The sequence below is a fragment of the Podarcis vaucheri genome, assembly GCF_965113315.1.
Source record: "Podarcis vaucheri genome assembly, chromosome: 3".
Taxonomy (NCBI): domain Eukaryota; kingdom Metazoa; phylum Chordata; class Lepidosauria; order Squamata; family Lacertidae; genus Podarcis; species Podarcis vaucheri.
The window spans coordinates 28,997,954-29,010,023 of record NC_138761.1 but is presented as its reverse complement, the minus strand read 5'-3'; the positions used below and the strand labels follow the sequence as shown (position 1 = coordinate 29,010,023).

At 41.1% G+C, this 12,070-nt stretch overlaps 1 protein-coding gene and 1 long non-coding RNA gene across 8 annotated transcripts in view; one reads left to right on the top strand and one right to left on the bottom strand.

The window, feature by feature from the left end:
* Positions 1-12,070, top strand: part of USH2A (usherin) — a 432,976-nt gene that overhangs the window by 367,795 nt on the left and 53,111 nt on the right. The gene's annotated exons all lie outside the window — the stretch shown is intronic.
* On the bottom strand, positions 2,804-8,210 carry LOC309529818. Its single transcript, XR_014218489.1, has 3 exons — positions 8,108-8,210; positions 3,914-3,982; positions 2,804-2,882 (listed from the first exon to the last, which is right to left on the bottom strand). It is a non-coding gene; the product is annotated as an uncharacterized lncRNA (long non-coding RNA).

Genomic DNA, 12,070 nt, shown 5'->3' with positions numbered 1-12,070 from the left:
TCCTGAAGTTGCCATTGGTTGCAACTAATATATATGTATTTCATTTACTACTATCAAATCCCATGACTAGGAAGGTGAGAAATTAAAAATGCTATCAAATGTATCAACCTCAAAACTATTTTAACTCCCCTGAAATTATCTGGATATTTTTCCTTCACAATTTGTTGGCACTGAATTTTGTCCAAAACAAAATTTCCACCTCATCACATGAGATACGTTACTAGTTATATAAAAACTCATTGGAATCCTTTAAAATTCCTGGTGTGCCTCCAAATTCAACTTGAATTTTGTATCAGATGAAAATTGATCTCAGCTCTAATTATTGACATAAATAGTACTGGGCTGATATGTGAATAATGCCTGTGTGTGTGTGTGTGTGTGTGTGTGTGTGTGTGTTCAATTTCACAGGAATCTAAAATAAAGACATCATGTTTGAAAATTGCTACTCTGTGGAAATAGAATTTCCCATGAAATTGCTGGCAAACACTTAACTGCAAATTTGTGAATGAGATGTTTTAATTAAAATCTAATTTTATTGAAGGAACTAGCTTCCAATGATTAAACTTATGCCCCTTTAAAATATAGCTTACGGGGGTACTAGGCTAAAGCATTTAATCTCCTAAAGCATCTCAACTGGAGCTCTCTCATGGGATATGCCATTAGTCATTCTCTCACACAAGCTTTCACGTTACTTTGCAAGACTTACGGTATCGAGCAAGCAAAGAGGTCTGTCCTTTATGTTTCTATTGCTACCAAAGTTCAAGATCTGTGTGTGTGTGTGTGTGTGTGTGTGTGTGTAGAGAGAGAGAGAGAGAAGATTCCTATTTACAAAGCCTTTGCTAACCAAGGAATTTGTTTTAGCATTGCTTCTTGTGTGCGTTGCATTCAATGTATACTGCATGTCCAAATAGACCACAGAAGCCTACACTATGTGGCATAACAGTAAAAGCCTGAAAATGAGCAAGTAGAAATGTAAAGAATGGCTGCAGTGGATTGGGGCTGTGGCCTGTGCATTGGGTGGAATTCAGTGCTGCACTCTGCTTGCCAGACAGAATGATCCCCCTTTCCTCCCCATTTGCCCTGTTGTGGGGATTCCCCCACTCCACCCCAAGCCACTTTCAGGGATGCAGAGGGCACATGGAGGAGTAGAGTAGGGCTTCTGCCGGTGAGGCTTATTAGATGTCTCCCACCCTTTATTTCCACTCCACCTCTCAACCTTTTGCTGAATCACAAGGGCAACAGAGTTCTGCTTGAGCTTCTCTTTCCTGTAAATTACTTGGTTTCTCTTTCTCCTTCCCACCTTTACTTTCTGAGCTTCACTTCCCCTTTAAATGTAACATTCATGGGCTGAACCTTTGAGCCTCTTGTGGCCTTTAAGCTTCCTGGTATGAATAGGCTCTAAAATGAATGTCTCCCTTTTTTTTGCCAAAGGGCTGCATTCATCGTTGGCACCAGTAGTGGCCAGTGGAGTGGAGGCACTTGCCTGACCCTCCCATCACCAGTGCCACTGCAACTTATGAAGAAGGAATGGGGCAAGTTTGGTGTGGTGCAAATGCATGGGGGGGTGTCCCAGATTGATAGGTCAGGCAAACAGTGCTGACCACTACAGGTCGGCACTCCCACATGCATATCACATAGAAAGACAGACATAGAGGATACAACATACATGGAGATAAGTGTGTGCAAACACACACACATCAGGCACACATATGAAGATACAGTGGTGCCCCACAAGACGAATGCCTCACAAGACGGAAAACCCGCTAGACGAAAGGGTTTTCTGTTTTGGAGGTGCTTCGCAAAACGAATTTCCTATGGGCTTGCTTCGCAAGACGAAAATGTCTTGCGAGTTCCTGCGGGTTTTTTTTCCTCCCCCCCTTTTCCCAAGCCACTAAGCCGCTTATCAGCTGATCCGCTAAGCCGCTTATCAGCTGATCCGCTAAGCTGCTAAACTGCTTATCAGCTGATCCGCTAAGCCGCTTATCAGCTGATCCGCTAAGCCGCTAATGGGCTTGCTTCACAAGACGAAAAACCACAAGACGAAGAGACTCGCGGAACGGATTCTTTTCGTCTTGCGAGGCACCACTGTATGGTTTTTTCCTCCTGCCGGCTCATCAAATTATTGATATGATGAGCAGGGAGGGGGCCACTTGCATCCCCATTGGGGTGCTAAACTGGGCAGAGAACCCCACAATCCTCTGTGTATGGGTGTGTGTCCCCCACTTATGTGGGGGCTATGTTCTAGGCCCCCATATGCATATGTGAAATTGTGTAAAGTGGGGAACACTCTCTAAACATTGAGAGTTTGAACTCTCTTCTGACACTCCCTCTTCAATCCATACAAAACATACTGTATCCCAAAAATATCCACAAATGGAATTGAAGCTCTGGGACTGGAGGATATGTCGGTGGCAGCTTCACTACCTTGCACACCAGCTGTTAGGTGGGGAGGCCGAGAAGCATAAACAAAGCTCCTCTGGTTGGTTGGTTTCCAGGTACCATACATATACATGCTTGGTGGGACACCACCCCCCTTTTAGGATGTTGAAATGGAAATCATGTGGTAGGTGTCTTGGGGGATCAGAAAAAGTTGCTTGGGAGGATGTATCATGCCCCTGTGCTGGGGGTTAATTACCTCTGCTCTAAAGCAAAAGGAACAATTTGACAACAAAATACATCGCATAAAATCATACACTTCTTCACAGTGGCTGTAATGAAATGTTACATTGCAGGATAAGAGTTCACAAGGCATATATGGAAGACTGCTAATGATGTTGGGCACAATTCAGCCTGTTACACTTCTTAAAATTCCGTCGATTTTCATGGCAGAGAGTTGTAAGTCGCTTTGGATTCCCATGGGCAAGATATAGTGGCTAACAAATCTGATGAGTAAAATAAACAAACAAATAAATAAAATCCAGTGGTCCTCGAATGTGCTCAATATTTCTCTACAGTGATAACTTGCTGGGCTGTAGCCTACCTGGAAAAAAGTTGAGTTATTCTTTTGTTAAACCTTACTAATTTCCTGGAACAGTCATACGATTCTGATGTCTGCAATGCAATTTGGCATATCAGTTCTCAAGTAGGGACTGAGTAATATTCCTGTGCCTAGAAGTGAGAAGCATCTGCCCCACAGCAATCTACCATTGATTCACTAATCACTTACAAAGCACCTAATATGATCTGAGTGCTGTGCTGAGATAGAGAGTCCCTGCCCACAAGTTTACAATCTAAAAAGACCTGATGCAAAAGGAAAAAGGAATGAGGAGGGAAGAGAAAGCAAATTTGTGTATTAGAGATACATCAGCTGCTGCAGTTATGCAGCAGTCTTACTACAAATAAGATAAGAGAAGTGGAAATTAAGTATTCCACACTAAGCAACAATATTTTGCACTACCCATCTTTTCAGTCACCTTAAAACACATTTGGATTTCTGAAATTATATGGCAAGTAAGTATTCAGAATACTGAGAGCTGCATATGCCACCAGTTCAGGCTACGTGCCACTTAGCAAAGACCAAAAGCTGCAAGTGGCAATGAGGGGGCAAATGTTAATTGAACTGCTGTGCTTTTGCTAGCATGGAGAGTAGCCACCAACAGAAACAAGATGGCTGCCCCAGACATGCCCTATTGGAGCTAGAAGATCACATCGTTAGCTCTGCAAGGGCTTATGGGTTATGAGGAAACCATACACAGATGACTAATTTTTTTATGGTTCACAGCCAAGCAAAGTGAAATTCAGCAGCTGTTCAGGACAAGTGACCACTCTAACGGCTGCAATATAACCCACTAAATAGAGAGGGAATTGCATGAGAGCAAGAGGTTAGCAGTGATTATCGGCAGGTGAGTGCTTTATTGAAGTTGAAAGACCATTAACATTGATGGAGTAATTATTTCAACTTGAAAGTAATTACCTTGATGGGTGATAACTTCTCCAGTGTTCCCAGATTGGATTGGGCCAAACAGTTGTGAACTCCTGAAGCCTAGAAAAATATTACAACAATACTGCAGTGTTTAAATTACTGAACTAACTGTTAGAGTGTTTTAATTATGCCTAACAGTGGAGGGTTTTTAAAGTTGCAGCAACCAGTGAACTCTCAAATAGAGAGACATTTACTTTCTAATCCTAGTGAAATGACCCACACCCAACACAGGCAACTCAAATTATTCATGTTATTTGAATTCAGCTTTCAAGATGCAAAATTTGCTTCCTAAATAGAGCTGGTCAGGAATGGCTGACCCTAACTTTATTGTACCTTTGAACTGAGGAGGCTTCAGTGGAAAATAAACCATTGTCTCTTAATCTGTTAATAATAAGAGCTTGATAGAAGTGTATAAAATACGCCTTGCAATCAAAGGGATTCATAAACTGTGCAGATATATTCATTCTCCAGGTTATTCATGATTGACTGTCAAGAAACTGGATGGCTCTGTTCAGGTGTGTATTTGGATATAAATGAACATGTGTGGGTGGCTGATCAGTATAGTGCTTGCTGGCCAGCTCTTAACCTCCACCCATTTATTAATATCATTCACATGGAGCCCACGATAACCTGCAAAATAGAAGGTCTCAGATTGTGCATACACTTGTTGGCATCCGTCTCTCTCTCTCAAGACAATGGAGTGGTCCAAAGGAAATCAGAGCAATACATTTGGCCCCAGCTTTCCTTCTGGAGTTGCCAGAAGGAGGCTATGAGGTACCATCCAACCATCTTAGGGACTCCAGTCCGGATTTGTGTAGGGTTTACTCCTCCTTCTCCTGAAGATATCACACAAGGCAGTGGAGATTTAGGAAGCCTATATATAACTGGTATGTGTGTGTAGACTCCATGCGACTAGCAGAGATGAATGTGTGGAGGTCAGAGAATAAGACCCAGAGGTCTTGTGCGTGGCTTAAGTCAAACATCGGTAGTGAAACAAAGAAAGAAGGAAAGTAAATGGGAAGTCACTCATTAGATAGGAGATAAATAACTTGGAGAGAAAAAGGTTCAAATGTTTTTTAAAGCAATCTGTTTAAAACATAACAACTCATTATATAGAATATAAATGTATTTCCATTTCACTTCTCTACCAGGTGGCTCAGACATGACAGAAAAGGGAAATGGACTATAAGGGAGGAGGAAAAAAGCAAACTCAGGCAATATTTCTTGGTTTCAGAACTTTTGTTATGGCCAGCTGGTTTGGGAACTATTTCAAGGCGAGGTGAAGTCAAATTTGCTGGTGTTTCAGCAGAGCAAATAGAGAGCTACTGTAGCCCCACCTCTTTCTCCTCTCCCCGTTGTCTTTCAGTTTCCTCTATAAAAGCCACTTCACTAGATACATTGGTCATGGGCATTGGGGGGGAATCTATTTGGATAAGAACCACAAGATTTTCAATGAATTCCATCCTTAGTCTGGGGAAAAGGATGGCTGGGGAAACCCAGCCAGATGGGTGGGGTATAAATAATAAATTATTATATTATTCTTATTATAAAAAGATATGGAGGAAGAAACTCCCAAACCCCAGGGAAGCTTGTGAGTAAATTCAGTAAATGTAATAATGAAATGTCTTAGCAGACATTTGGAATAATACTGTGAACATGTCACATAGATGGTCCCAAATGCCTCTGCAGCTAACACGCATGCAAAGAAATATATTCCTGAATTGATAGAGCAATGTAGGCAAAAGGGGACTTATATGCATCTCTGGTGACTATGCCTGCAGGTAGAAAGTTTCTGGAACAGGGAGCTTCAAGATATGGCTGTATTTGGAGGGCTAATCAATTGTGAAAACTCCAAAAGTATTATTGTTATCCATTGGTTGCTACCAGGTTCTTATTACACCAAATCTGAGAAGTTCTATGGAGTCGTCCAAAGGTGGTTGATACAGCACTTTAGAAGATAGTGTCCTTTTCTTTCAGGGACCTTGTTTTTTATTTAAAGATTTTTTCTATCTTGATTCCCAGCCCTCAAGAAGCAATTTTTCTTACAAGCTAGCCAACACCTTGCAGCAACCCCTTCCCCCTCTAGCTTTTTGTCATGGGCGCTGTTCTTGTGTTTGACAGTCGTCATACCTGTTTGTTGAATGGCTGTGCAAATTATCTGGATTATTTAAAAGGTAGCCATAGCAATTAGAATCATTTCATTGAACATCACCCAGGTGCCCTATGTCTCCAAAAAGTCACATTGCATTATATATTTTATAACTTGAAACTTAGGTTTTTTGACAGGGATCAGGGAATGAATTTTACTGTGTACATTCCTTTCCAGTGATTATGGCTCTGTTTTATTTTTTTGCTAGAGCAATTACTAAAGTCATGGCTGATACCTAAGCCCACTAGAGTTTGGTTGTGTTTTTCCTTTCCTTCTTCTTTTTTAAAGGATGGTTATTGATCTCTTGCTGAGCTGAGATTTCAGTTTTATGCCAGATAGCTTGATTAATGGGTTGGTTTCTGTAAGTGGACTGAATGGGGATAGGAAGCACAGGCTGCCCATACTGCCAGCCCTAAATCCGTCAAGACACATAGCTCATTATGAAACAGTTATCAAGTATACATGAAAAATTAATTGGGCTCAGTTTGATTCTGAAAAGAATCAGCCTTCTACTTGGCGGTCCCCCCAATCTTTCCAGATGTTGCGCACCAGCCCCTCGAGGAACAGCAAAGGGAGATGTATTAATACGTTGTATTGATTAGATCAAGACCCCTGACAGTTATTTGTAGAGATACCATCTGGCGGCTGTTCGAATTCCTTCACCAAAAACAGGACGTGACATGTTATTAATCTCAACTCTCTAAGTATAGACAGTTGCCTTTTCTGCTAAACCGCATTTTACCATTCCGTAGGAGATGAATGCAGACCTGAAGGGTGCTGAAATTAAGGTTATTACACAAATTGAGCCATATGGTCCAAATATTTCAGCAAGAAAATTGCCAGGCAATAAAAATTGCTCCTGCCTTCCTAATGGTGTAAATTACAGTTTAACCATGGCTCTAATGATGTCCTTCTGCCGCGCTTAACTACTGTTACATGAAGGACATTGTTTTAAAAATATAAAAAACAAGTAAATGCCAGCAGCGTGTTTTACAATCTGTTAGTGTGTCATTAAGAACACTGTCAGAATTACATAAACATAATGGCAGGCAACCTAGCATACAAAAAAAGAACAAGTATAGAAATAGAGTGTCTTGAAAACTCAGCAGAGTCAAGAGCTCTTTCAGTTTTTGGATCTGCTCCAATCTGCAGTTATTTCTGCTCATCACATTTTTCAATAGGTTTTTTTAAAAAACAAAACACAGTATACAAATTCATATGGAAGCCACAGTGCAGTGGTCCATGTGGAAAAGGTCGGGAGTGTGTACTCTAGGCCTTGTTCCTAGTTTTACCCATCAGCAGCTCCATGTTGGATTATTATTATTATTATTATTATTATTATTATTATTATTACTGTTGCTGCTGCTGCGCATTACCTACCCTTCACCGTAAGGTCTCAGGGTGGGTTACGGCATTAAAAACATTTCCAGGACCTCAGCTGAAAGGTTCACTTTTCCATCAAGTGGCTTAATAGATCATATAGGGTCAGAGCAATTATTACAATTATAATTATTTATTGTAATTTATTACCTACCCTCAGGGCCGGATTTAGGTTTGATGAGGCCCCAAGCTACTGAAGGTAATGGAGCCCTTTATATGTCCAGCTGTCCTTTGTCAACAACAAATTGTCGCTGTTTTTTGTGTTGAATATATGCTACAGTATATGGTAATTTATGGACCCAGAAGGTATCTAAAGCCATTTGCCACTGTTGCTGTATGTAGGTTTTATTTTATTGGTTTTTATCTTATATTTTGGAAATGTACATCCAGTTTTCCCCCCTCAAATTTTTTTGGGGGTGGCCCAAGAGAGTGGGGCCCTAAGCTATAGCTTGTTTAGCTTATACGTATATCCGGCACTGCCTACCCTTCACCCTAAGGTCCCAGGGTGAGAGACAACAATTAAAATACAATACTGACATTAAAACGCAATATCACACTGTATTTTAAAAAGTTTAAAAAAACAACATAAAATTAAAGAAATGAAGATCCTAAAAATATACATCTCAGGTGTCAAAAACCAGGGTAAAGAGGTGCACCTTCAGCATTCGCTGAAAGCTGTATAATGAAGGTGCTGGATGCACCTCTGTAGGAAGACAGTTCCACAACTTAGGAGCTGCCACAAAGAATACCATTTCCTGGGCCTTCATCCTCTACTGAGGCCGTGGAACAACCAAGAGGGCCCCCTCTGCCAGTCTTAGTACCTGAGAGGGCCTGTAGGGAAGGAGGCAGTCTTTCAGTTGTTTGGGGACTGAGTTGTTCAGGGCTTTAAACACTAATGTGAGCCCGTTGACTTGGACCCATAAACAATCTGACAACCAATGCAACTGTTTTAAAACAGACCCCCTGCCAGCAATCTGGCTCCTGCATTTTGGACTAATTGAAGTTTCTGAGTCATCTTCAAGGGAGGCCACACACAGAGCACAGTACAATAATCCAAAATTGCCAGTCCATTCTTCTGCCCGGACACTGAGGTCCACCTCTGAGGGCCTTCAGGCAGTTCCCTCACTGTGAGAAGTGAGGTCTCAGGGAACCAGGCAGAGGGCCTTCTCCATGGTGGCACCCGCCCTGTGGAACGCCCTCTCTTCAGATGTCAAGGAAATAAATAACTATCTGATTTTTAGAAGACATCTGAAGGCAGCCCTATTCAGGGAAGTTTTTAATGTTCGATATTTTATCATGTTTTTAATATTCTGTTGGGAGCTGCCCTGAGTGGCTGGGGAAACCCAGCTAGATGGGTAGGGTATAAATAATAAATTATTTATTTATTTATTTATTTTTAAGAATACAGTGAGCCCACATCCAACCTATCACTGCCTCTAAGCACTAGTCGTAACACCTCAACTGCCTCTCCTGATTCAGCTGGAACAGAGAGATAGATCCATGATCACTGATTATAGAGTTAGTGAACAGTGAAGATCAGTGAAAATGTATGTAGTGGTTAAGAGCGGTAGTCTCGTAATCTGGGGAACCGGGTTCGCGTCTCCGCTCCTCCACATGCAGCCACTGGGTGACCTTGGGCCAGTCACACTTCTTTGAAGTCTCTCAGCCCCACTCACCTCACAGAGTGTTTGTTGTGGGGGAGGAAGGGAAAGGAGAATGTTAGCCGCTTTGAGACTCCTTAAAGGGAGTGAAAGGCGGGATATCAAATCCAAACTCTTCTTCTTCTTCTTCTTAATATACTTCCCACACACATAAAATATCAAGGTGGTGTATGACAACATGTATACATACAATAAAGCATAAGATATATAAAAAGCAAAGCAAAACAATTGTTAAAATGACCAACTCATCTTGAGAGAGATGTAAACAGCTGAATAGGCTGAATAGGTAGATATAAAGAACATTATTTTATTCATTTATTTATTAAATTTGTATACCTCCCTATACCTGTAGATCTCGGGGCCGTTCACAACATAAAATCACAATATAAAAAACAGAAAATACATGATAAAAACAAAAACAACCCAATCATTCTCCCTTCTACAACACATTTTAAAGGGGTATCAGATGTCAGTCAGTCAAAGTCCTGGTTAAAGAGGAACGTTTTCACCTGACACATAAAGGTGCCAGCTGAACCTCCTTGGGAGAGCTTTCCACAAATGGGGAGCCACTGCAGAAAAGGCAAATTCTTGTGTTGCCTCCCTCCAGACCTCTCATGGAGGAGGCACACGAAGAAGGCCTCACAAGATGGTTTCATATGCAGAGCGGCGATCCTTGAGATATTGGGGTCCTGAGCCATCTTCAAGAGTCATTGGAAAGGGTGCTTGGTGAATCTCTGCTGGAAGAGTATTCCACAGCTTGTGACCTCCAGCAGTGAGTGCCTGGCTACTAGTTGAAGTCATTCGAGCTTCTTGAAACACGGATGACAACTAACAGTGCTCTTCCAGATAATCTCCGCAGTCAAGCTGGGAAATAAAGGCTGAGTGCAAGGGCCAGAAACATTGTGGGAAGGGACATGGCTCACTGTTACAACATTTGCTCTGCATGCAGGAGGTACCAGGTTCAATCTCTGGCATCTCCAGGTAGGAGATAATAGTTTCAGTGAATAGTTTTATCTGAGGTAAGACCTATTTACTATAGGCATACACTGCTTGATCATGCTACTATGGAAGAGGAATAATGTTTTAATAGATGAATACAGTGGTACCTCGGGTTAAGTACTTGATTCGTTCCAGAGGTCCATTCTTAATCTGAAACTGTTCTTAACCTGAAGCACCGCTTTAGCTAATGGGGCCTCCTGCTGCCACTGCTCTGCCGCTGCACAATTTCTGTTCTCATCCTGAAGCAAAGTTCTTAACCCAAGGTATTATTTCTGGGTTAGTGGAGTCTGTAACCTGAAGCGTATGTAACCCAAGGTACCTCTGTACTTAGATGGGGAATATTATTGCTAACAAGTGTTTGTCATTTATTACATCAATGTCTCAAAATAATTTATAGCTATAACTTCCTCTCCCTTATGTAAACACAATTTAGAATTACACTTGATAGTAGATTGTGGTTGCCATCTCCCTTTTTGGAGATAGCAGCAACCACCATAGGGATTGGAAAGTCCATTTAGTAAATTGTGTCCTGCCTCTTCCAAGGTCACCTTGAATGAACTTAGATCCAAGATCTTCCAAAAGAAATCACAGGATTTCAAAAACTTTCCTTGTTGGGTCGAATTGCAGCTGTAAAAATGAATGTATTGCCAAAGATGTTGTTTTTGTTTCAAACCCTACAGATTGTGGACAGAGTGGAATGTTTCGGAAAGTGGCAGAAAGATATCTCTAAGTTTGTCTGGCAGGGCAAAAAGCCCAGGATAAAATTTAAAATACTAACTGACGCAAAAGAAAGAGGGGGATTTGCCCTGCCGGACTTAAGGTTATATTATGAAGCTGCAGCTTTCTGCTGGATGAAAGATTGGTTTCTCTTAGAAAACGCTGATGTCCTAGATCTGGAAGGGTTCAATAATGCTTTTGGATGGCATGCATATCTGTGGTACGACAAGGTAAAGGTTCACAAAATGTTCAAAAACCATATTGTCAGAAAAGCATTATTTATTGTCTGGACTAAATACAAGGACTTGTTAGAGAATAAGACCCCGAGGTGGTTATCACCAATAGAGGCTAAGGCCCGAAAAAGACTCAATATGGAGGCCGGTTGGCCGAAATATTGGGAGATAATAGAAAAAATTGGAGATAATTGGAGGTTGCAGAGCCTGGACAAATTAAAGAATAAGGTGCGAGATTGGCTACACTATGCTCAAATTCAAGAGGTTTTTAAAATGGACAAAAAAATAGGATTCCAGGTGGAAAAATCGAAGTTAGAGACAGAACTGCTTGAACCAAAGACTAAGGTACTTTCGAGAATGTATAACTTGCTGCTTAAATGGAATACCCAGGATGAGACAGTCAAATCAGCCATGATAAAATGGGCGCAGGATATTGGGTATAATATTATGTTTGAGGACTGGGAAAGGTTATGGACCACCGGAATGAAATTCACGGCATGTAATGCTTTGAAAGAAAATATTATGAAAATGATATATAGGTGGTACATGACCCCAGTCAAGCTTGCAAAAATATATCACCTGTCTGATAACAAATGCTGGAAATGTAAGGAGGCTGAAGGGACATTCTTTCACCTTTGGTGGACTTGTCCAAAAGTGAAGGCCTTCTGGGAAATGATATATAATGAGCTAAAAAAGGTATTTAAGTATACTTTCCCCAAGAAACCAGAGGCCTTCCTTCTGGGCATTGTCGGCCAAAAGGTATTAAAGAAGGACAGAACTTTCTTTATGTACGCAACTACAGCAGCAAGAATACTTATTGCAAAACATTGGAAGACACAAGATTTGCCCACACTGGAAGAGTGGCAGACGCAATTGATGGACTATATGGAACTGGTTGAAATGACTGGCAGAATCCGAGATTTGGGAGAAGAAACAATGGAAGAGGACTGGAAAAAATTTAAGGACTATTTACAAAAATATTATAAGTTATATGAATGTTAAGTATTTG